This window comes from Triticum urartu, chromosome 3A (genome assembly GCF_056163025.1).
Source record: "Triticum urartu cultivar PI428250 chromosome 3A, HENAU_Tu73, whole genome shotgun sequence".
Classification (NCBI taxonomy): Eukaryota; Viridiplantae; Streptophyta; class Magnoliopsida; order Poales; family Poaceae; genus Triticum; species Triticum urartu.
The window spans coordinates 39,147,280-39,169,937 of NC_141875.1; the positions used below are offsets into that span (position 1 = coordinate 39,147,280).

At 47.9% G+C, this 22,658-nt stretch overlaps 1 pseudogene; it reads right to left on the reverse strand.

Annotated features, from left to right (window-relative positions):
• The window catches only part of LOC125546569 (G-type lectin S-receptor-like serine/threonine-protein kinase SD2-5), a 65,586-nt pseudogene that overhangs the window by 23,968 nt on the left and 18,960 nt on the right, over positions 1-22,658 (reverse strand).

Genomic DNA, 22,658 nt, shown 5'->3' on the forward strand with positions numbered 1-22,658 from the left:
TACTATGTGGTCATGCTTGTTTGGGACAGCATGTTCACATGTGTTTTTAGCAGAACCAGCTCATGTTTTGGAGCATGCTACCGTAGTCTATTTCCCGAGAATCCTGCAACGTCATCTCGTCGACTTGTGTTGCAAAATTTCGTTTTTCTCTCTAGACTTGATGAGTCTGGAATATCCTCACACCAACCAGATCTGAATCTCAGGCAGATATGATGGTTGGACCTTTTCCCAGGAATTATAATGTTGGTCTTTCTAAACCGGTAAGGTGGATGTCGTGGCCAACAGACCCAGCTGGAAGACCTATCATTGTAGTATCTTGATTGAGGAAGTTGGCCACCTCCCCATAAGGATTTCGTAGGATTTACTCCAGTAGTTATTCCTTATGGATTCTTGTGCTCCCGAAGTCCGACCTTTTACTTGATGTTCTAGATACCAAACCATATCTATAAATGGGTTACGCTACCACATCAAGGAGAACATTAGAAGCGGAGTGCTAAATGTCTCTCGGTCGAACATCCAGATTTCGTTTCCTTGGCATCGCTAAGGTGAAATCTGAGAAAGTGTTGTCCTCCTTTGTATCTGCATTAACCATCACTATTCATCATGGTAGTAGGATGTGTTGCCAGGATCCTCGGCACGGAGAACATATCCCCCCGAGGTGGCGGACGTCGTTGCTTTTACAAATCCCCCCGAGGCAACCTTCCATTGCAACCCGATTCCAGTGGGCTATGCTCGTGTCTTGGTTGATGAGGTGGTGGACCAATATTCGGGGCTAGAGCTTGACATTCCTGGAGGTGACGAGGATCACACACTGGGAGAGGCCAAACATCGTATCATCCTATGGAGAAAGGATTGCATCATCTTTCGAAGGCCACCGACACCGCGTCAGCCGACTCCTCGTCGAAGTCCGCCATCGAGTCTGCAGACTCCGGCTCCTCCAAGTCCAGCAATGCGTCAGGCCACTCCTCCTCCTCCAAGTCCGGCAAAGCGTCAGGCCACTCCTCCTCCAAGTCCGACACAGCGCCAGACCACTCCTCCTCCAAGTCCGGCACAACTTCAGGCCACTCCTCCTCCAAGTCCGACACAGCTTCAGGCCACTCCTCCTCCTCCAACTCAGCCACGTCTGTCGTCCCCGCCGCCTCAGCAATCACGGAAGAGAGCCGCCGCAGCTATGGTGCGTAGCGGTACAAGTCGAGGTAGTACGGGAGGTACAGGCGGAGGCAAGCAATTTCAATATGGTCCAAGCCTCGCGCCTCTTCCGTAGAGGCCTTATGACATGTCCGAGGAGGAAAACACAGCCATAGTGAAGGCCCATGTGGAAGCCCATTTTGCACTGAAACCGCCACCGCCGCCAAGGGAGAAAGTGCTTGAGGAAAAGATTGACCACTTTATTCGTATGGCTAGAGCACCAGCTCCCAAGCTTGTTGACACAGACTATGAGAGCCACCTCAGGATGTTAAATCGAGCACGTCTACAGAACGAGGCGAGCTCGAGCTCGAGCAAATCAGCTGGCAAAAGGAGCGGTAAAACCGTTCCCCAGCTGGGAGAACAGGCGGCGCAATCAATCCCCCGCTGTGCCAACAACACATGAGAGTACGCGCGCCCAATATTATTGTGGGCAAACCGTTAACGTTCCCGGGCTGGGCGATGTGGTAATAACCGAGGAGCATATTGAGCAGGCTGAAAGGCTCATGATCACCGTTGGACAACTCCTCGATATCGAGCCCATGTCTCCTCTTAGAGAGGAGGAAATAAAACGGAAATATGTTCGGAGCCAACCTTTGGTCGAGCCAGACGAGGTCAAGAAGCTCCCAACGAGAATGTATGAATTGCATCAATGGTACATGAACATTACTAAGATTTCTAATCGAGAGTCCCTCATGGTGATTGTCAAGAAGGATCATTACTTCCATGAGAAAGTTGTGTCCGTTGAGTATTCAGAACTATTTCTGTTATACAATCAAGACGCACTCGACAAATCTATCCTCAGTTGCTATTGTCTGTAAGTGATTTCTTTATGTAATTTAAGTCTCAAGCTAGCTGTAGTGATCATTTTGATCAATCATTACCTGTAATTATCCTCAATATATTCTTTTCTATGGTATTATGCAGGATGAAGATGTATGAAATGAAAAAAGGTGCACGCTATGGCATTGGGTTCATTGACCTAAATACCATCAATGAATACACATGGAAATTAGATACATATTATCGAGCAAGTGTAGAGGAAAGCATGCTAGAGTTCTTCAAGCGCCTCAAATACAATGACGATATACTACTTCCTTACAACTTCCTGTGAGTCACACTGTCTTGTACTACAAATTCTATTTTTGCTTACTAGCTACCTACATGTTTTTGCTTACATATATATGCCCGCTTAATTAAGACATGCAAACGTGTGTGCATGTAGTTTTCACTGGATCTTGTTAATCATTAAAGTTGATGAAGGAACTGTTGGGGAACGTTGCAGAAAACAAAATTTTCCTATGGTTTCACCAAGATCCATCTATGAGTTCATCTAGCAACGAGTATCGGATGCATCTACATACCTTTGTAGATCGCGAGCGGAAGCGTTCAAAGAACGGGGATGAGGTAGTCGAACACGACGTGATCCAAATCACCGGAGATCCTAGCACCGAACGGACGGCACCTCCGCGTTCAACACACGTACGGTCAGCGTAACGTCTCCTCCTTCTTGATCCAGCAAGAGGGAAGGAGAGGTTGAGGAAGATGGCTCCAGCAGCAGCACGACGGCGTGGTGGTGATGGAGCTGGAGTACTCCGTCAGGGCTTCGCCAAGCGCTATGGAGGAGGAGGAGGTGTTGGAGAGGGAGAAGGAGGCAACCAAAGGCATGGATGAAAAATCCCTCCTTCCCCCACTATATATAGGAGGGCCTAGGGGGGCGCCGGCCCTAGGAGATCCAATCTCCTAGGGGGGCGGCGGCCAAGGGAGGTTTCCCTCCCCCCCAAGGCACCTAGGGGTGCCTTCCACTTGTGGGACTCTTCCCCTTTGGAAACCCTAGGCGCATGGGCCCCTTGGGGCTGGTGCCCTTGGCCCATGTAGGCCAAGGTGCACCCCCTTACAACCCATGTGGCCCCCGGGGCAGGTGGACCCACCCGGTGGACCCCCGGGACCCTTCCGGTGGTCCCGGTACAATACCGGTGCCCCCGAAACTTGTCCCGATGGCCGAAACAGCACTTCCTATATATAATTCTTTACCTCCGAACCATTCCGGAACTCCTCGTGACGTCCGGGATCTCATCCGGGACTCCGAACAACATTCGGGTTACTGCATATACATATCCCTACAACCCTAGCGTCACCGAACCTTAAGTGTGTAGACCCTACGGGTTCGGGAGATATGTAGACATGACCGAGACAACTCTCCGGTCAATAACCAACAGCGGGATCTGGATACCAATGTTGGATCCCACATACTCCACGATGATCTCATCGGATGAACCACGATGTCGAGGATTCAAGCAACCCCGTATACAATTCCCTTTGTCAATCGATATGTTACTTGCCCGAGATTCGATCGTCGGTATCCCAATACCTCGTTCAATCTCGTTACCGGCAAGTCACTTTACTCGTACCGTAATGCATGATCCCGTGACCAGACACTTGGTCACTTTGAGCTCATTATGATGATGCATTACCGAGTGGGCCCAGTGATACCTCTCCGTCATACGGAGTGACAAATCCCAGTCTTGATCCGTCTCAACCCAACAGACACTTTCGGAGATACCCGTAGTCTACCTTTATAGTCACCCAGTTACGTTGTGACGTTTGGTATACCCAAAGCACTCCTACGGTATCCGGGAGTTACACGATCTCATGGTCTAAGGAAAAGATACTTTGACATTGGAAAAACTCTAGCAAACGAACTATACGATCTTTAAGCTATGTTTAGGATTGGGTCTTGTCCATCACATCATTCTCCTAATGATGTGATCTCGTTATCAATGACATCCAATGTCCATAGTCAGGAAATCATGACTATCTGTTGATCAACGAGCTAGTCAACTAGAGGCTTACTAGGGACATGTTGGTGTCTGTTATTCACACATGTATTACGATTTCCGGATAACACAATTATAGCATGAATAAAGACAATTATCATGAACAAGGAAATATAATAATAATGATTTTATTATTGCCTCTAGGGCATATTTCCAACAGTCTCCCACTTGCACTAGAGTCAATAATCTAGTTACATTGTGATGAATCGAACACCCATGGAATTCTGGTGTTGATCATGTTTTGCTCTAGGGAGAGGTTTAGTCAACGGATCTGCTACATTCAGGTCCGTGTGCACTTTACAAATATATATGTCTCCATCTTGAACATTTTCACAAATGGAGTTGAAGCGACGCTTGATGTGCCTTGTCTTCTTGTGAAACCTGGGCTCCTTGGCAAGAGCAATAGCTCCAGTGTTGTCACAGAAGAGCTTGATCGGCCCCGACGCATTGGGTATGACTCCTAGGTCGGTGATGAACTCCTTCACCCAAATTGCTTCATGTGCTGCCTCCGAGGCTGCCATGTACTCCGCTTCACATGTAGATCCCGCCACGACGCTCTGCTTGCAACTGCACCAGCTTACTGCCCCACCATTCAAAATATACACGTATCCGGTCTGTGACTTAGAGTCATCCAGATCTGTGTTGAAGCTAGCGTCGACGTAACCCTTTACGACGAGCTCTTCGTCACCTCCATAAACGAGAAACATTTCCTTAGTCCTTTTCAGGTACTTCAGGATATTCTTGACCGCTGTCCAGTGTTCCTTGCCGGGATTACTTTGGTACCTTCCTACCAAACTTACGGCAAGGTTTACATCAGGTCTGGTACATAGCATGGCATACATAATAGAACCTATGGCTGAGGCATAGGGGATGACACTCATCTCTTCTATATCTTCTGCCGTGGTCGGACATTGAGCTGAGCTCAATTTCATACCTTGTAACACGGGCAAGAACCCCTTCTTAGATTGATCCATATTGAACTTATTCAATATCTTATCAAGGTATGTGCTTTGTGAAAGACCTATGAGGCGTCTTGATCTATCTCTATAGATCTTGATGCCTAATATATAAGCAGCTTCACCAAGGTCCTTCATTGAAAAAATCTTATTCAAGTAGGCCTTGATGTTGTCCAAGAGTTCTATATCATTTCCCATCAAAACTATGTCATCTACATATAATATGAGAACTGCTACAGAGCTCCCACTCACTTTCTTGTAAACGCAGGCTTCTCCATAAGTCTGCGTAAACCCAAACACTTTGATCATCTCATCAAAGAGAATGTTCCAACTCCGAGATGCTTGCACCAGCCCATAAATCGAGCGTTGGAGCTTGCACACCTTGTCAGCATTCTTAGGATCGACAAAACCTTCCGGCTGCATCATATACAATTCTTCCTTAAGGAAACCATTAAGGAATGCCGTTTTGACGTCCATTTGCCATATCTCATAATCGTAGAATGCGGCAATTGCTAACATGATTCGGACGGACTTTGGCTTTGCTACCGGTGAGAAAGTCTCATCGTAGTCAACCCCTTGAACTTGTCGATAACCCTTAGCGACAAGCCAAGCTTTATAGATGGTCACATTACCATCCGCGTCTGTCTTCTTCTTAAAGATCCATTTATTTTCTATGGCTCGCCGTTCAACGAGCAAGTCAGTCAAAGTCCATACTTCGTTTTCATACATGGATCCTATCTCGGATTTCATGGCTTCTAGCCATTTGTCGGAATCCGGGCCCGCCATCGCTTCTTCATAGTTGGAAGGTTCACCGTTGTCTAAGAACATGATTTCCAAGACAGGGTTGCCGTACCACTCTGGTGCGGAACGTGTCCTTGTGGACCTTCGAATTTCAGTACGAGCTTGATTAGAAGTATCTTGATCATTATCATTAACTTCCTCTCTAGTCGGTGCAGGCACCTCAGGAACATTTTCTTGAGTTGCGCCATTTTCCGGTTCAAGAGGTAATACTTCATCAAGTTCTACTTTCCTCCCACTTACTTCTTTCGAGAGAAACTCCTTCTCTAGAAAGGATCCATTCTTGGCAACAAAGATCTTGCCTTCGGATCTGAGGTAGAAGGTATACCCAACAGTTTCTTTAGGGTATCCTATGAAGACGCATTTTTCCGACTTGGGTTCGAGCTTTTCAGGTTGAAGTTTCTTGACATAAGCATCGCATCCCCAAACTTTTAGAAACGACAACTTAGGTTTCTTACCAAACCACAATTCAAACGGTGTCGTCTCAACGGATTTCGATGGAGCCCTATTTAAAGTGAATGCGGCAGTCTCTAAAGCATAGCCCCAAAAAGATAGCGGTAAATCGGTAAGAGACATCATAGATCGCACCATATCTAATAGAGTGCGATTACGACGTTCGGACACACCATTACGCTGAGGTGTTCCAGGCGGCGTGAGTTGTGAAACTATTCAACATTTTCTTAAGTGTGTGCCAAATTCGTGACTCAAGTATTCTCCTCCACGATCTGATCGTAGAAACTTGATTTTCCTGTCACGTTGATTCTCAACTTCACTCTGAAATTCCTTGAACTTTTCAAAGGTTTCAGACTTGTGTTTCATTAAGTATACATACCCATATCTACTCAAGTCATCAGTGAGGGTGAGAACATAACGATAGCCACCGCGAGCCTCAACACTCATTGGACCGCACACATCAGTATGTATGATTTCCAATAGGTTGGTTGCTCGCTCCATTGTTCCTGAGAACGGAGTCTTGGTCATTTTACCCATGAGGCATGGTTCGCACGTGTCAAATGATTCATAATCAAGAGACTCTAAAAGTCCATCTGCATGGAGCTTCTTCATGCGTTTGACACCTATGTGACCAAGGCAGCAGTGCCACAAGTATGTGGGACTATCATTATCAACCTTACATCTTTTGGTACTCACACTATGAATATGTGTATCATTACGCTCGAGATTCATTAAGAATAAACCATTCACCATAGGAGCATGACCATAAAGTATATCTCTCATATAAATGGAACAACCATTATTCTCGGATTTAAATGAGTAGCCATCTCGAATTAAACGAGATCCCGATACAATGTTCATGCTCAAAGCTGGCACTAAATAACAATTATTGAGGTTTAAAACTAATCCCGTAGGTAAATGTAGAGGCAGCGTGCCGACGGTGATCACATCGACCTTGGAACCATTCCCGACGCGCATCGTCACCTCGTCCTTCGCCAGTCTCCGCTTATTCCGCAGCTCCTGCTTTGAGTTACAAATGTGAGCAACTGCACCGGTATCAAATACCCAAGAGCTTCTACGAGTACTAGTAAGGTACACATCAATTACATGTATATCACATATACCTTTTGTTTTGCCGGCCTTCTTGTCCCCTAAGTATTTGGGGCAGTTCCGCTTCCAGTGACCACTTCCCTTGCAATAAAAGCACTCAGTCTCGGGCTTGGGTCCATTCTTTGGCTTCTTCCCGGCAGCTTTCTCGCCAGGCGCGGCAACTTCCTTGTCGTCCTTCTTGGAGTTCTTTTTACCCTTGCCCTTCTTGAACTTAGTGGTTTTATTTACCATCAACACTTGATGTTCCTTCTTGACTTCTACCTCTGCTGATTTCAGCATTGCAAATACCTCAGGAATGGTCTTTTGCATCCCCTGCATATTGAAGTTCATCACAAAGCTCTTGTAGCTTGGTGGAAGCGACTGGAGGATTCTGTCAATGACCGCGTCATCCGGGAGATTAACTCCCAGCTGAGTCAAGCGGTTATGTAACCCAGACATAGTGAGTATATGCTCACTGACAGAACTATTTTCCTCCATCTTACAGCTGAAGAACTTGTCGGAGACCTCATATCTCTCGATTCGGGCATGAGCTTGAAAAACTATTTTCAGCTCTTCGAACATCTCATATGCTCCATGTCTCTCAAAACGCTTTTGGAGCCCCGGCTCTAAGCTGTAAAGCATGCCGCACTGAACGAGGGAGTAGTCATCAGCACGTGTCTGCCAAGCGTTCATAACGTCTTGGTTCTGTGGGACGGGTGGATCACCTAGCGGTGCTTGTAGGACATAATCTTTCTTGGCAGCTATGAGGATGATCCTCAGGTTCCGGACCCAGTCCGTATAGTTGCTGCCATCGTCTTTCAGCTTGGTTTTCTCTAGGAACGCGTTGAAGTTGAGGACAACGTTGGCCATTTGATCTATAAGACATATTGTAAAGATTTTAGACTAAGTTCATGATAATTAAGTTCATCTAATCAAATTATTCAATGAACTCCCACTTAGATAGACATCCCTCTTCTAGTCATCTAAGTATAACATGATCCGAGTCAACTAGGCCATGTCCGATCATCACGTGAGACGGACTAGTCAACATCGGTGAACATCTTCATGTTGATCGTATCTTCTATACGACTCATTCTTGACCTTTCGGTCTTCTGTGTTCCGAGGCCATGTCTATACACATGCTAGGCTCGTCAAGTCAACCTAAGTGTTTGCATGTGTAAATCTGTCTTACACCCGTTGTATGTGAACGTTAGAATCTATCACACCCGATCATCACGTGGTGCTTCGAAACAACGAACTGTCGCAACGGTGCACAGTTAGGGGGAACACTTTCTTGAAATTATTATGAGGGATCATCTTATTTACTACCGTCGTTCTAAGTAAACAAGATGCCAAACATGATAAACATCACATGCAATCAAATAATAATAGTGACATGATATGGCCAATATCACATAGCTCCTTTGATCTCCATCTTGGGGCTCCATGATCATCTTGTCACCGGCATGACACCATGATCTCCATCATCATGATCTCCATCATTGTGTCTCCATGAAGTTGCTCGCCAACTATTACTTCTACTACTATGACTAACGCGTTTAGCAATAAAGTAAAGTAATTTACATGGCGTTTCTCAATGACACGCAGGTCATACAAAATAAAGACAACTCCTATGGCTCCTGGCGGTTGTCATACTCATCGACATGCAAGTCGTGATTCCTATTACAATAGCATGAACATCTCATACATCACATATATATCATTCATCATTCATCACAACTTTGGCCATATCATATCACAAAGCACTTGCTGCAAAAACAAGTTAGACGTCCTCTAATTGTTGTTGCAAGTTTTACGTGGCTGAAGTGGGGTTCTAGCAAGAACGTTTTCTTACCTACGTGAAAGCCACAATGTGATTTGTCAACTTCTATTTACCCTTCATAAGGACCCTTTTCATCGAATCCGCTTCAACTAAAGTAGGAGAGACAGACACCCGCCAGCCACCTTATGCAACTAGTGCATGTTAGTCGGTGGAACCGGTCTCACGTAAGCGTACATGTAAGGTTGGTCCGGGCCGCTTCATCCCACAATACCGTTGAAGCAAGATAATACTAGTAACGGCAAGAAAGTTGACAACATCTACGCCCACAACAAATTGTGTTCTACTCGCGCAAGAAGAACTACGCATAGACCTAGCTCATGATGCCACTGTTAGGGAACGTTGCAGAAAACAAAATTTTCCTACGGTTTCACCAAGATCCATCTATGAGTTCATCCAGCAAAGAGTGATCGGATGCATCTACATACCTTTGTAGATCGCGAGCGGAAGCGTTCAAAGAACGGGGATGAGGTAGTCAAACACGACGTGATCCAAATCACCAGAGATCCTAGCACCGAACGGACGGCACCTCCGCGTTCAACACACGTACGGTCAGCGTAACGTCTCCTCCTTCTTGATCCAGCAAGAGGGAAGGAGAGGTTGAGGAAGATGGCTCCAGCAGCAGCACGACGGCGTGGTGGTGATGGAGCTGCAGTACTCCGTCAGGGCTTCACCAAGCGCTATGGAGGAGGAGGAGGTGTTGGAGAGGGAGAAGGAGGCAACCAAAGGCATGGATGAAAAAGCCCTCCTTCCCCCACTATATATAGGAGGGCCTAGGGGGGGGGCTCCGGCCCTAGGAGATCCAATCTCCTAGGGGGGCGGCGGCCAAGGGAGGTTTCCCTCCCCCCCAAGGCACCTAGGGGTGCCTTCCACTTGTGGGACTCTTCCCCTTTGGAAACCCTAGGCGCATGGGCCCCTTGGGGCTGGTGCCCTTGGCCCATGTAGGCCAAGGTGCACCCCCTTACAGCCCATGTGGCCCCCGGGGCAGGTGGACCCACCCGGTGGACCCCCGGGACCCTTCCGGTGGTCCCGGTACAATACCGGTGCCCCCGAAACTTGTCCCGATGGCCGAAACAGCACTTCCTATATATAATTCTTTACCTCCAAACCATTCCGGAACTCCTCGTGACGTCCGGGATCTCATCCGGGACTCCGAACAACATTCGGGTTACTGCATATACATATCCCTACAACCCTAGCGTCACCGAACCTTAAGTGTGTAGACCCTACGGGTTCGGGAGATATGTAGACATGACCGAGACGACTCTCCGGTCAATAACCAACAGCGGGATCTGGATACCAATGTTGGATCCCACATACTCCACGATGATCTCATCGGATGAACCACGATGTCGAGGATTCAAGCAACCCCGTATACAATTCCCTTTGTCAATCGGTATGTTACTTGCCCGAGATTCGATCGTCGGTATCCCAATACCTCGTTCAATCTCGTTACCGGCAAGTCACTTTACTCGTACCGTAATGCATGATCCCGTGACCAGACACTTGGTCACTTTGAGCTCATTATGATGATGCATTACCGAGTGGGCCCAGTGATACCTCTCCGTCATACGGAGTGACAAATCCCAGTCTTGATCCGTCTCAACCCAACAGACACTTTCGGAGATACCCGTAGTCTACCTTTATAGTCACCCAGTTACGTTGTGACGTTTGGTATACCCAAAGCACTCCTACGGTATCTGGGAGTTACACGATCTCATGGTCTAAGGAAAAGATACTTTGACATTGGAAAAACTCTAGCAAACGAACTATACGATCTTTAAGCTATGTTTAGGATTGGGTCTTGTCCATCACATCATTCTCCTAATGATGTGATCTTGTTATCAATGACATCCAATGTCCATAGTCAGGAAATCATGACTATCTGTTGATCAACGAGCTAGTCAACTAGAGGCTTACTAGGGACATGTTGGTGTCTGTTATTCACACATGTATTACGATTTCCGGATAACACAATTATAGCATGAATAAAGACAATTATCATGAACAAGGAAATATAATAATAATGCTTTTATTATTGCCTCTAGGGCATATTTCCAACAGGAACAGTTGAAGTACTGGACTCACTACTTAAGAAACAAAGTGACTACACCATCGTGAAGGGGATAGTAAACAGGTAATTTCAATCATTATTAACTATATCTCGGCCTATTTAATTAGTTCGTCATTTCCTGGTAAAAACTATTTAATAACTCCTTTATTCATTTTCTTTGTCGGCGGGCAGGGCTTGGGCAAAGTTCATCAACGTCACTCCAGGCCAATGGAAACAAAACCTGAAATGGTATCGACCCAAGGTAAGTAATTAAGTAGTACTAGCTAGCTAGCTGCCATCTCTTTAATTATCATGCTTGATTAATTGTTATCTGATCAAATTCCATTCTCGTAAAGGCCCTGAACCAGGCGCTGGGGAATAATCTGTGTGGATACTACGTTTACGAGAACATTCGCATGATGGCGTCCGAAAGGAGCAGATCTCAAAGACAGGACTAGGTACGTTTGTCAGAACACTATTCACAATTTTTACACCATTATCAATATCTAGTCACACAACTAATACACATGCATATTGATATCCTTCTTAACAGTTCAGAGAGGTGCGGGACAAGCTCCTACCAACGGAGCGCATAAAAGCAATTAGAGAGGAAATAGCGGGATTTTTGCTCGACCAGGTCATAGATACGAACGGAGAATACTATTACCCGCTACCGTCCCCATGAACCACTTTCAATTGTCATCGTACTCCGAAGGCACCAATTAGGCTAATTCCACTGGCTCCGAAGGCACCAATTAGGAGAAATTGTATATAGCTAGCTAATTGTATATATATATACATGTGTGTATGTGTGAATTAATGGTGGTTGTGAGACATTCGATGATATATATATATATATATGATCGGTTCTACTCGAAATTCTATTTAAATATATGCATAACGTGTACAATATGTCGTATCGTAAAATACCAGGAAACGAAAAAGAATTAAATGGAAAACACAAAATTAAATGAAAAATAAATCATAAACCCAAAACCCCCCAACCTTTTAATACCGGTTGGTGTCACCAACCGGTACTAAAGGGCTCCCTGCCCCGGAGCTGGCTCATGGCACGTGGTTGCCCTTTAGCACTGGTTCATGCGGAACCGGTACTAAAGGGGGGGGCCTTTAGTCCCCACACTTTAGTGCCGGTTACCGAACCGGTGCTATAGCCCGGTTCTGCACTAGTGCAAATGAGCAATTCTTTTTGTGCACTCTTCGTGAAGATAAGACAGGCCCTTAGCTACGCGAGTTATAATCTTGCACCGCGTGCTCCAATCTAAAAAAGGGGCATCATTGTCATGTCGACAGTAGATCCATTTGTCCAAGGATCCTTTGGGCATGTAGTCATATACCTAGAGCCTATGGGATTTCTCTGCACAGAAACCAATCAATCTCACCAGATGAATATGGTGAATGCTGCCAATGGTCTGAACCTCTGCCGAAAATTAACTTTTGCCCTGACCAGTTTGATCCAAATGTTTTACTACAATCCTTTGACACCAAATTGTCCCTTGAAAATAGACCCAAATCCTCCTTCCCCGAGTTTGTCTGCGAATTGCTCGGTTGCTGCTTTTAGCTGTTGAAATGTGAACCTCATTGGTGTTCCTTGTAGCTCCCCAAACTCTTCCTCTTCTTCCATCTCATTCTGTCGTTGTGTTCTTCGTTTACATATAAAGAAGATGCTGAGGAACATGATGGTGAACAAAATGAAGCCTCCTACAGGAGCTAGAATTGCAACAACTATTCTTACGGAGGCAGATTTCAGTTTCATGCTTGCTGGCCCGATAGCTGCAGGCAGAGTACCTGGGGTCGGGGGTGTTACATCCGTTAGACTTAATCTTGATTCCTTGTATCTGCATGTTTGAGTTTTGCATATAGTTTAGTCTAGGAGTAGAGAGTCCTGCTAAGTTTCAGCGAAGGTGTGACGGGGAGGCGAGATGCCGCGCTGCCGTGCGATACGGTGAGTATGGCGAGATATCGAGGCGGTGTGAAGCCGTAGCGCTGCGTGAAGCGGCAAGTCGCGCAAGGGGCTGGTGCGTGACAGGTTGAGCTGGGTGATCCGGTATGCTCTTGTCCGGTTGTTAGATGCATGCGTACGGATGCTAGCCATGTGACTTGGTTGGTTTGTTAGCCTGCATGACTGGCTAGGTAGCAGATGGAAGCCTGGCGGAAGTGCTGGACTTACGTGCATGTAGATATATATTTGTTAGTTGCATGCATGAGCCGTTAGCTACACAGCTGCGTCTTGTTGACCTTGGAGAGATTCCAGGAGATGTAGTGCGTGGAGTTTGTTGGGTTAGTGGCGTATTAGATGGATTAGTGGGTTAGTGGCCAGAGAGTGCCGGCTAGTTTTTTTTTTGCAATCAATTCAGAGAGCTTTATTCAAACAAGAGCATTCCTTGGACAGTCAACCATAAGGCTTGTCACAAGGAAGTTGGGAGTCTCATCAAGTCAGCTTTCCGTTACATGCAATGTGCAAGCACGCTTAGCACATAGATGAGCCGGAACATTTGCTGACCGATTTACATGTTGAACAACAAAAAGAGAAAAATCACGAGCTAGCTCTCCAATCTGAACTAAGATAGGTGCCACAATAGATCTCGAATTGTGGCGAGAATTCCAGAGATCAACCATCTCCATGCAGTCTATTTCCATTATCACATGTGTGAAGCCTCGAAGTCTTGCAAACAACACCCCGTCACGAAGTGCATAAGCTTCAGCCAAGAGGGGATCGGTGATTCCCATGTATGGTTTACACCAAGCTCCTAACATCTTGGTTGCCGAACGAGCCACACCACCTGCACCTCCAGTGCTTGTGTCGAAGTCAATGGCGCCATCTGTGGTGATAGAAATGTGATCAAACTCAGGTGGCCGCCACCCATGCCCCGCCATGGTCATAGTAAGATTCCGAGGAAGATCTACAATGGCGAGAGCCTCTCTCGTCAGACGCATTGATGTTGCCGGATCTGTTCCTTCCTCATTGTGTTTGATTTTGTTGCGGGAGTGCCAAATGGCCCACATGATCGTAATGATCAGTGGCCTGTCCTTCTCTGAGAAACGATCATGACATAATATATCCCTCGCCCAAGAGTCTGGATGGAGCTGAGGTAGATGTAGATCAAACCATGACCGAGCCTCGTGCCAGAACCTCTTCGCATGTGAACAGTACATCAAATCATGTTGGAGGTCTTCATCTCTAGCTAAGCAGATATTGCATCTGCTATTCTCACTTATATGTCGCCTCTTGAGTGTGTGCTCATCTGGAAGAATGTCGCGGATAACTCTCCACCAGAACACCCTCACCTTCGGGACAACATTGAGCTTCCAAAGTGCAGACCACAACTGTTGATCATCCCATGAAGTACTGGTATCCGTCCATTCCTCTAGAGCTAAACGCTCTTTCTGAGTCATAAGAGCACGGTACGCCGTCATGAGAGTATAGTTGCCTGACTTATCGAGCGCCCAAGCGAGAAAATCTTCACCACCGCCTTGCCTCAATGGAATATTAAGAATGGCCTAGGCATCTGGCGCAATGAAATTGTCTCGGACCACCTCCTGTCGCCATGACCAGTTATCACTATCTATCATATCAGAGACCTTGTCGAGTGTGGTAGGCGATGGTTGCAGCAGTGGCATCATGGAGATGGTTCCCGGAATCCATCTGTCAGTCCATATAGAAGTGGATGTGCCATCTCCAATTCTTTTGATCAAACCGGCTTGGAGAGCTTCCTTGCCCGCCATAATTGCCCGCCATGTCTTGGAAGCTGACTTGGGCAGCGTAGCATCCATGAAATCAACTTCCGGGAAATACCGTCCTTTTAGCACCCTTGAGCACAATGTATCCGACTGTGTGAGCAGCCTCCACCCTTGTTTGCCCAACATAGCTAGATTAAACTGGTGCATGTCCCTGAAGCCCATGCCCCCTTTGCACTTTGGCGTCGTCAATTGTTCCCATGAGACCCAATGCATTGCCTTCCTGTCAAGAGAGCTGCTCCAAAAAAAATTGCCATTGGGGAGGTAACACTCTTGCATACCTTCTTGGTTAGAAGAAAAGTGCTCATACTAAACGTTGGTATGGATTGCACCACTGATTTCATCAATGTTTCTCTGCCTGCACATGCCAATAAACGTTCAGACCACCCTTTCATCTTCCCTCGAGCCCTGTCACCAATGTGGTCGAAAGTTTCACTTGGGATGCGCCCCACAGCAGTAGGAAGACACAGGTACCGTTCGCTAAAGGCCTCAACTTGAATGTCCAGCATCGCCTTGATTGTTTGCCGCACCGAATCAGGGGTGTTTGTACTGAAGTAAATTGTGCTTTTATCTCTATTAACCCTCTGTCCGGAGGCATTGCCATAAATCTCCAAAATCGTATTCAATCTGTCCACGCTTTGTCCACTTGCACTGATGAATATAAGACTGTCATCTGCAAACAATAAATGACTGACCCAAGGTGATCTGAAGCTAGCTCTGATCCCCCTGTCAATATATCCCCCATCATATGACTTGATCAAGGAAGATAAGCCCTCTGGACAAATTAGAAATAAATATGGTGATACGGGATCTCCCTGCAGCAAACCTTTCGAAGGGGTGAAAAAAGGAAGAAGCTCCCCATTGACCCGAATCGAGAATCTGAGAGAAGATACACGCTTCATAATGAGTCTAGTAAAACTCATAGAGAAACCCAATCTCAACATGATGGCCTCCAGGTAGTGCCATTTGACTCTATCATATGCTTTCATCATGTCAAGCTTGACAGCACAGGAATAATTCTTCCCCTTCTTCCTCCGCTTCATTGTGTGCACACTTTCATATGCAACTAACACATTGTCGGTGATCAAGCGTCCAGGAACAAAGGCACTCTGTTCTTCACTAATAATTTCATCCATAATACTCCGCATGCGATTAGTGATTGCCTTGGCAGCAATCTTATACAGAACCGGACAGAGAGCTATAGGGCGGTATTGAAGAATTGTCTGTGGATGCCGTACCTTGGGAATAAGAGTGATCAAAGTGTCGTTAAATCCGGTAGGCATGTCACCCCCATTCAGAAAATCCAAAACTGCTCGTGTCACGTCCTCCTGGATAACACTCCAGTGACGTTAATAAAAACCCGCCGTAAACCCATCAATGCCCGGGGCTTTGGAGGCCGCCATTTGGAATAGAGCCTCTGAGGGAGTCCTGGATTAGGGGGTCTCCGGACAGCCGGACTATCTCCATTGGCCGGACTGTTAGACTATGAAGATACAAGATTGAAGACTTCGTCTCATGTCCGGATGGGACTCTACTTGGCGTGGAAGGCAAGCTAGGCGACACGGATATGGATATCTCCTCCTTTGTAACCGACCTGGTGTAACCCTAACCCTCTCCGGTGTCTATATAAACCAGAGGGTTTTAGTCCATAGGACAACAACCACAACATACAATCATACCATAGGCTAGCTTCTAGGGTTTAGCCTCTCTGATCTCATGGTAGATCTACTCTTGTACTACCCATATCATCAATATTAATCAAGCAGGATGTAGGGTTTTACCTCCATCAAGAGGGCCCGAACTTGGGTAAACATTGTGTCCCCTGCCTCCTGTTACCATCCGGCCTAGACGCACAGTTCGGGACCCCCTACCCGAGGTCCGCCAGTTTTGACACCGACATTGGTGCTTTCATTGAGAGTTCCTCTGTGTCGTCACCTTTAGGCCCGATGGATCCTCCGATCATCAACAACGATGCAGTCCAGGGTGAGACTTTTCTCCCCGGACAGATCTTCGTGTTCGGCGGCTTTGCACTGCGGGCTAATTCGCTTGGCCATCTGGAGCAGATTGAAAGCTACGCCCCTGGCCATTAGGTCAGATTTGGAAGTTTGAACTACACGGCCGACATCCGCGAAGACTTGATCTTCGACGGATTCGAGCCACAGCCGGGAGCGCCGCACTGCCACGACAGGTATGACCTAACTCTGCTGCTGAACAGTACCCCAGAGGCCGCGCCCGCATCAGCACCGACCCTTAGCTCGGAGCCAATTGCGCCAATCGAGGACGGGTGGCTAGATACCGCCTCAGGGGCCACAGTCTCAACGGCGATCGAGCCGAACACCAGCCTAATCCTCTGCGAAGCCCGTGACTCCAAGGTGCCGGACTCTTTTCCAGACTCCGAACCGTCCGCGGCCCTGCCAATCGAATCCGATTGGGCGCCGATCGTGGAATTCACCGCCGCGGATATCTTTCAGCACTCGCCCTTCGACGACATTCTGAATTCACTAAAGTCTTTCTCTTTGTCAGGAGAGCCCTGGCCGGACTATGGCCAATAGGATTGGGATGCGGACGACGAAGAAATTCAACGCCCACCCACCACCCACTTCGTAGCCACTATCGATGATTTAACCGACATGCTCGACTTCGACTCTGAAGACATCGACGGTATGGACGACGATGTAGGAGATGAACATGAACCAGCGCCTATAGGGCACTGGAAAGCCACCTCGTCATATGACATATACATGGTGGATACACCCAAAGAAGGCAATGGCGAAGAGATAGCGGAGGATGACCCCTCCAAGAAGCAACCCAAACGTCACCGTCAGCGATGCCGCTCTAAGTCCCGCCAAAGCAAAAGTGGTGATACCGGCACAGGAGATAATAACACTCCGGATAGTGCCGAAGACAACAACAATCCCCTCCAGCAAGATTCAGAGCAGGAGGATGGAGGAGCCAGCTCTCCTGAGAGAGCGGTAGATGGAGAGGAGGAGGATGACAATTACATGCCCCCTCCGAAGACGAGGCATGCCTCGGCGACGATGAATTCGCTGTACCAGAGGATCCCGTCGAGCAAGAGCGCTTCAAGTGCCGGCTTATAGCCACGACAAATAGCCTGAAGAAAAAGCAGCAGCAGCTTCAAGCGGATCAAGATCTGCTAGCTGACAGATGGACTAAAGTCCTCGCAGCCGAGGAATATAAACTCGAGCGCCCCTCCAAGAATTACCCAAAGTGCAGGTTACTACCTCCACTGGAGGAAGAAGCGTATGATACGGCTGATCGGCCACCTCGTGGCCGTGATAGAGAGGCATTCCAGCCAAAAACTCAGCCTCCACCTCGACGCCACTCAAATAAAAAGGCATGGGGAGATACGCCAGACCTGCAAGACATATTGGAGGACAAAGCAAAGCATGCAAGATCGATCTACAGATCACGAGGGCGCACCACTCTGCGAGACGATAAACGTCACGCCGGATACAGTAAAAGCAAATCCGGCCGGGCCGAACACAGCGGGCAAGACCCATTCGGGTTGCGTCGCGATATAGCTCAATACAGAGGCGCCGCACACCCCTTATGCTTCACAGACGAAGTAATGGATCATCAATTCCCAGAAGGTTTCAAACCTGTAAATATTGAATCATACGACGGCACAACAGATCCCGCAGTATGGATCGAGGATTTCCTCCTCCATATCCACATGGCCCGCGGTGATGACTTACACGCCATCAAATACCTCCCACTAAAGCTCAAAGGACCAGCGCGGCATTGGCTTAACAGCTTGCCAGCGAACTCCATTAGCTGTTGGGAAGATCTGGAAGCCGCATTCCTCGACAACTTTCAGGGCACTTATGTGCGACCACCAGACGCCGATGACTTGAGCCACATAATTCAACAGCCAGAAGAGTCGGCCAGGCAATTCTGGACTCGGTTCCTTACAAAGAAAAATCAAATCGTCGACTGTCCGGATGCAGAGGCCTTAGCGGCTTTTAAACACAACATCCGAGACGAGTGGCTAGCCCGGCACATTGGTTAGGAAAAGCCGAAATCTATGGCAGCTCTCACGACGCTCATGACCCGCTTTTGTGCGGGAGAAGACAGCTCGTTGGCTCGCAGTAATAACATATCAAAGAACCATGGTACCTCGGATACCAAGGACGGCAATAGCAGGTCACGTCGCAACAAACATAAGCACCGCATTAACAGCGAAAATACCGAGGATACGACAGTCAATGCCGGATTCAAAGGCTCTAAACCCAGTTAGCGGAAAAAACCATTCAAACAAAGCACGCTGGGTCCGTCCAGCTTGGACCGTATACTCGATCGCTCGTGTCAAATACACGGTACCCCAGACAAGCCAGCCAATCACGCCAACAGGGATTGCTGGGTGTTCAAGCAGGCCAACAAGTTAATTGCCAAAAACAAGGACAAGGGGCCGCATAGCGATGACGAGGAAGAGCCCCGGCAGCCGCACACCGGAGGACAGAAGAGGTTTCCCCCGCAACTGCGGACGGTGAACATGATATACGCAACCCACATCCCCAAGAGGAAACGGAAGCGTGCGCTCAGGGACGTATGCGTTGGAGCCAGTCGCCCCAAAGTTCAACCTTTGGTCCTGTTGTCCGATCACCTTCGATCGCAGGGACCGCCCCACTAGTATCCGTCATAGCGGATTTGCCGTACTAGTCCTAGACCCAATCATTGACGGATTTCACCTCACTCAAGTCCTTATGGATGGCGGCAGCAGCCTGAACCTGCTTTATCAGGATACAGCGCGCAAAATGGGTATAGACCCCTCAAGGATCAATCCCACAAAAACGACCTTTAAAGGCGTCATTCCAGGTGTAGAGGCCCATTGCACAGGCTCAATTACACTGGAAGTGGTCTTCGGATCCCCGGATAACTTCCGAAGCGAAGAGTTAATCTTCGATATAGTCCCGTTCCGCAGTGGTTATCACGCGCTGCTCGAGCGAACCGCATTTGCTAGATTCAATGCGGTACCGCATTATGCATACCTCAAGCTCAAAATGCCAGGACCTCGCGGAGTTATTACAGTCAATGGAAACACAGAGCGCTCTCTCCGAACAGAGGAGCACATCGCGGCCCTCGCAGCAGAAGCGCAAAGCAGCCTCTCAAGGCTATCAACCAGTTCGGCGCTTCAAAGCCCGGACACCTTCAAGCGCGCTCGGGGCAATCGGCAAATAGACCGCCTAGCGCGATCTGAGCTCGCGTAGCAATACGGCGGCCACCCCAATCCCAGCCCAACGGCGAAACTCGTGCCGCGCGTACATAATTACGCTTTAAAAAATACCATGGGCACAGGTTGGGAGGGGGGCACAACTGAGACACGCCCCAAGACGCGGCCTAAACCGCACTAGGGGCTTCCCGTTTGGTTATTTTTCTTTTTTTCAGGACATTAATCTCTGGAAACACTGTCCGGCAACACTATTGCTGAACACATGATGCAGCAACCAAGGAGGCAGACAGCTACGCCATACCATGGAATTCCCAGGTGGATTACAGTAACGAGCGAAATTTTCGATTTAATATCATTCCTCAGCTTGCCCTTGGAAGGGACATAGTCCTACTCTTTGCTTATCACACTATCTATCTCACTCTGCTTTAACGCAATTTTTTGAATAAACAATGCATGACAATTACGACTATTATTGCATTCTTGTTATATACATATCTATGTGTTCATTAATGATGCATTGCAACCGTACACTTTGGTACGGCTAATACACCAGGGGCTTGCGTACCCCACAATACGGTGTGAAAAGTCCGAACACTTTCACAAGTGCGGCACCCCGAACTTATAGCATTATATGCATCAGCTCCGAATCATGTCTTTGGTCAAATGTTGGGTTTGCTCGGCTCCTATGTTTTGGTACCTTACGTTCCGCTCTATCGTCTAAGGTAGCGCTAGGAGAACTACTGCGATTGTGCCCCGGTTCTGTTGGGTTCAGCACCTCAGTAGAGAAAGCTAAAACTGACTGTCATGATAAGGCGAGAGACTGGTCGCTGTTCGGCGAGGTTTTCGAGTCCCTAAAGACTTATGCCGCTTAGAGCGAGGGGCCGGCCCTGTCCAACTTAAAGGCGTGTATCGCGCCCCAAATTCGGCCTTCCGAATACCAGGGGCTTCGCCGAAATTTAAAATTATAAAATTCTATTGCTAAGTGAGAGTGATAAAGCATTATTAGTCCGGTTGCCTTGTTCGCTGTGCTGAGCACCTCCCTCGAAGGACCCAAACATGGGAACAAGAGTGCTCAGGTTTATCCCGAACACCCCAGCACTTGTGGCATGGGGGCAGAAGCCGAGGACTAGCCATCTCTCAGATTGGATAAACAACCAAACAGAAGGTAATATTTTAAATTCAAACAAGCGTTGCATAGTGCATATGAAACAAGTTTTCATAAATACAGGATAAACGAGCAAGTCTCACTCAAATATTACATCTTTTGAACACTCGTCCGCTATGAGACGGGCACCCGGCAGAACACCCTTGTAGGACATCTCGGGGTGGCGGTGCTCCTTGCCCTCCGGCGGCCCCTCCTTGATCAGCTTCACGACATCTAGCTTGACCCACTGCAATTTCACATGGGCGAAAGCCCGGCGTGCACCTTCAATGCAGACAGATCGCTTGACAACCTCCAGCCGCGGGCAGGCATCCACAAGCCGCCTCACCAGGCCGAAGAAGCTGTTCGGAAGGGCGTCGCCAGGCCACAGCCGGACTATAAAGCTCTTCATGGCCCGATCGGCCGCCTTATGTAGCTCGACCATCTGCTTCAGCTGGTCGCTCATTGGCACCGGGTGTTCGGCCTCAGCATACTGAGACCAGAACAACTTCTCCGTTGAGCTTCCGTCCTTGGCCTGGTAAAATTGTGCGGCATCGGACACGCTGCGGGGCAAATCTGCGAATGCTCCTGGAGAGCTCTGGATTCGGGTAAGTAATCGGTAATTTACTTTTACATGCTTGCTTTGCATATAGAAAGCCTTACCCGCCGCTATCTTCTTCATTGCGCCGATCTCCTGGAGGGCCTTTTGGGCTTCGACCTTGGCACTTCTTGCGCTCTCGAGGGCCGCGGCAAGCTAAGACTCCCGCGTCTTTGAGTCAAGCTCCAACGCCTCGTGCTTCGCCATGAGAGCCTGGAGCTCTTCCTGCACCTCGCCCACCCGAGCCTCGTGCTTCTCTCGCTCAGTGCGCTCCTTGGCCACGTTATCTTCGGCCTTGGTTAGCGCTTGCTTCAGGGTTGCCACCTCGGTCGTGGCCCCTGGCAAATATACGTTGATCCTATCATTTTGCAATCGCGTCTTCTTTTATATATACATATCTATAGATAGGGTATTACTTACCCTTGCTCTCCTCGAGCTGCCTCTTGGCAAGGCCAAGATCTTTCCTGGACCCCTCGAGGTCCTGCTTCAGTACGGCGACCTCCGCAGTCAGTGGGGCGGACGCCAGCAGCGAAGCCTGCATATGCATATTGACATACTTATATTAGACTCCTGCGATATTATTTGATCCTCTGTTCGGCTTTTCTTTGTGAACACCGAACAAAGCATCAGGGGCTACTGTCTATGCGGTAATATTTCTACTACATTTTAAAACACTTACCTCAAAGCCTGTTAGAAGGCTGGCACAGGCTTCAGTCAACCCGCTCGTGGCGGACTGAACCTTCTGGACCACCGCACTCATA